The sequence below is a fragment of the Berghia stephanieae genome, chromosome 2 (assembly GCF_034508935.2).
Source record: "Berghia stephanieae isolate SIO BIC M18660-M18661 chromosome 2, UCSD_Bste_1.3, whole genome shotgun sequence".
Lineage (NCBI taxonomy): Eukaryota > Metazoa > Mollusca > Gastropoda > Nudibranchia > Aeolidiidae > Berghia > Berghia stephanieae.
This window is the reverse complement of record NC_088361.1, coordinates 75,642,794-75,647,535: the sequence shown is the minus strand read 5'-3', so window position 1 is coordinate 75,647,535 and position 4,742 is coordinate 75,642,794.

The window sequence follows — 4,742 nt, the reverse complement described above, 5'->3', positions numbered from 1 at the left end:
TTAATATTAATATCATCATTATTATTATCATCATCATCATCGTCGTCGTCATCATCATCATCATCATCATCATCATCATCATCATAACCATCACCACCACCACCCCCACCTTCTATTACTCATTCCCTCCTCCCACGTCTTCTCCCTCGCCTCCTCTTTTCCTCTTTGTTAGCTTTATTATCAATCTTATTTTATGTTTCGTTTGTGTTAGTTACTTTATAGATTTTTATAAAATTCCAAATCTTCTAAGCCAGACGATTTTAATTGTTGTGTAGTACCTTGGTGGGTTTTGTAAAATGTTTACAAAGTTAGTCGACCCGTATAAATGTCACGTCGGCAGGAGACAGCAAAGTATTCGACATGTTAAATATTTTTTTCCCGAAATAACAATGATCTCGGTGACCTAACCTTTTACTCAAATTCAATATTATACACCAAATAAAACTAGTCTTGTCTATTTTTTCTAATTATCTATATGTTATAGTATTTCTTCCAACCAGTATCGAAGTATTAACGAAAACAAACTGTGATAAGTCTAATTTATTATTATTATTATTATTATTATTATTATTATTATTATTATTATTATTATTATTATTATTATTATTATTATTATTATTATTATTATTATATTATTATTATTATTATATTATTATTATTATTATTATTATTATATTATTATTATTATTATTATTATTATTATTATTATTATTATTATTATTATTATTATTATTATTATAAGTATGTATGTATGTATGTATGTATGTATGTATGTATGTATGTATGTATGTATGTATGTATGTATGTATGTATGTATGTATGTATGTATGTATGTATGTATGTATGTATGTTGATGATGCATGTATGTATGTATGTATGTATGTATGTATGTATGTATGTATGTATGTATGTATGTATGTATGTATGTATGTATGTATGTATGTATGTATGTATGTATGTATGTATGTATGTATGTATGTATGTATGTATGTATGTATGTATGTATGTATGTATGTATGTATGTATGTATGTATGTATGTATGTGTATGTATGTATGCATTATGTATGTATGTATGTATGTATGTATGTATGTATGTATGTATGTATGTATGTATGTAATGTATGTATGTATGTATGTATGTATGTATGTATGTATGTATGTATGTATGTATGTATGTATGTATGTATGTATGAGTATGTATGTAGTATGTATGTATGTATGTATGTATGTATGTATGATGATGTTGTATAATGTTTATGTCTGCCCTAACCAACAAAAGGATAGTATCTCTCAAAATATCATAAAATCACTTTTTCCCTTAATCGACACTCCAAGACATAGGAAATCTTACAAAGTTTTCAGAATGATCATATCTCAAGTATTTTTTTTTAAATTAGAGGCTATTAAATGTTTTGTAGTGTTTTTATACACCTCCGTTTACAGTGTATCTTAACGGATCGTTTTTATACACCTCCGTCACGCATTGCATCCCACCCAATTTCATCAGCGATACTGTGTTTCTGTATTTGGACATGACGAAAGTTATAATATTGTGACGTCTGTAGGATGTTTTTGTTTATAAATTTTAATATGGAAATATAAAACCAGAAAATAGAAGTTGCATTGAAGGTAAAATAATGTTTTAGAAAGATCTTATTAAATTAAATGTGATGAACAGTCAGGTGGCTCCGTAGCGCAGTGGACAAGCTGCCAGACTCTAACCTTGAAAGTATAGGGTTCGATTCCCTTGTAGACGTTTTTTTTTTTTAAATTACTTTATTTTTGTTTGATTTTTTTCTTTTTCTTTTTTTTTCAAAAACTTTTTATCATGTTTTTAAACAACTTCGATTTTAATTTTCTAAAATGATTTATTTATTTGAGATAACTATTTGTGTGCCATGTTTCTTTTTACATTATTGTTATTATTCTTTAATTTATTATCATTTTATAAACGTACATCGATAATCACTAAGCAGCGTGCTAAAACTTTTTAAACCTCATGGACGTATGCAGCAACATTTTCATTAATTTACCGCCAACGGAGGTGCGTCACAACAGTGCGTTTCTGTATACCTCCAATGGAGGTGCATAAAAACTGTGCGTTTTTGTACACCTCCAACGGAGGTGCATAAAAACGCCACGTAAAAATTTTGCTTGAAACTGTATCCTATTTAAGCCCCATCTTTAATCAAAAGGACTACCTCAGACGGTCGTCTCCGCCCCGTAAAGTTAACGGGGTCCCTCCGTGAGCATGACGGTGGCGACAACGACCATAGCCCTACTATAATACTTTTAGTACGCCATGGGCTGGACCATTCGAAACGGCTTTGGAAGACATCGCTACGTGCAGGGCTGCCAGATGGTCATAATTTTGTCCAATTAAAAAAAAATATTTTATTTACTTTTTCACAACTGCTTATTCCTTAGTGTAGTCGATCTTTTTTTTTTTTTCAAATAAAAAACGATGAGTTTACAAGGCAGTCAGAGCGTTTGTTCACATAAGGGTGTATTTGGATGCCTTTGATTTTGAAATTGGCCACGAGGAACTCTGATCATCTGACATAAATGTGTATGCGTATGTGGGGAATTAGTCCGTCTGTGTAAAAAAAAAAAAAGAAGAGAGAGAGAGAGAGAGAGAGAGAGAGAGAGAGAGAGAGAGAGAGAGAGAGAGAGAGAGAGAGAGAGAGATGACAATTGATAATGTATCCTAGTTTGGACGTGCATGTGTGTGTGTGGGGGGGGGGGGGGGGGGGGGGGGTTGCCTGTGCGTGGATAATATGAGTGGAATGCATATTGTGATCAGTGCAATGAGGGAAGATATAACATTTTCTAATTTGGTGATTTATTATCAAGATATCGAGAACAAAGAAAACATTATTTTATTTTTTTATTTATTTATTTATTTATTTATTTATTTTTTGGGGGGGGGGGGGGGGGCTATCGCATTATTTGACTTATTATTTCACGCAGCAAATACAATTTTTTGGTGTAAAATCAGTTTGTGTTGACAAGCTTGGAACAGCAGTAACAAGAAATTGGGCAAATAATAATGTTTCCCTTAGAAAAAATAATATGACATTCTTCATGTAAATTGCTACTTTATTCTAGCGAAAAGCCATGAGCAGAATCTTTTCGAAATAAAAGTTTGCCATGAAAAGAAATATCTTATGTCACCGTATTTCCCCGTCTATCCTATACAACCATCCAAAACCTTTGTCACCCCTATCATCTGTAAATTCAAAATGATATAATATAGCATGTCGACAAATTACACGATGGTGTCTCATTGAAAGAAAAGGATGATTTTTTTTTTTGTCTAATAGAAATCAGCTGAGAAACAGCAATTTTACATATATTAATTGTTCATACCTATATATTTATTCTACAATTGAAATAAAATCTTTTACATCTTTAACATTTTAAGACAAATTCTATTTAATGACCGGTTAGTATGGTTATCGATATTTCGCCGAGTCTTGATTTAAAGTAACCGGTGAAAACTTTAACCATTGTCTAATAAATTCATTCAATCGAGAATCTACGGATAATTCTCGTTCTGCTATCCATAGTCGTGACAATAATGTTATCATTATAATTTGGCTACCTCATGACCTGGTGATAACTATAATATTATTATTATTAAGTAAATCATCGAATCACGAAATTCGACAAGACGTTGAGTCGAAATTGGCGAGACTGACCAATTAAATTATCGGTGGGTGCCAGTGGGTGGTATCAAAAACACAAAGGTTGAAAATGAAATACCAAAGTGCACAACACAAATTTTTGCTTGGAATAGTCGACTTTGACCTTCTTCAGATTTTTACAATGATCAAAAATTAAAATTTTGGATTTTTAAAATTTTCGATTTTTCCACGTTTTATGGTGAAATTTTGACGATTTTTTCAAATTTCCGAGTTTTCGACAATCTGATGAAATCTTCAAATTTTTGCTTGAAATAGTCGACTTTGAGCATCTTCAGAGTTTTACAATGTTCAGAAAGTAGAATTTTGGAGTTTCCAGATTTTTCATTTTTTTCACGTTTTTTTTTTTTTTTTTTTTTGGGGGGGGGGGGGGGGGCGGGGATTAGACGATTTTTCAAATTTCTGAGTTTTCAACAGTATGATAAAATCATCGAAATTTTGCATGAAAGAGTCCATTTTGAGCATCTTTCGAGATTCACAATGTTCAGAAAGTAGAATTTTGGAGTTTCCAGATTTTTCATTTTTTTCACGTTTTTTTTTTTTGGGGGGGGGGGGGGGGGGGGGAATTTGACGATTTTTTCAAATTTCCGAGTATTCGTCAATTTGATGAAATCTTCAAATTTATGCTTGAAATAGTCGACTTTGAGCTTCTTCAGAGTTTTACAATGATCAAAAATTAAAATTTTGGATTTTTTAAATCTTCGATTTTTCCACGTTTTATGGTGAAATTTTGACGATTTTTTCAAATTTCCGAATTTTCTACAATCTGATGATATGATATGATATTTATTACTTTCAGTTTTTACACAATAAACTGACTCAGAAAGGTGTCAAGTATTATGCATGATTATGACGTAATACTCTGACGGCCATGTCTTCGTTTTGGACGGCGTTTGTGACTGGTGGGAGACGTTGAGAAGCGTGACTCGTGTGAGACGTTTGTCGATGAGTTAGTCGTATTTTGCTATATTCACAACTTAGATACTGTTCTTTTGGTGAAAACGGACGAGGCATTTGCATTGCGGTTAACCATGGAT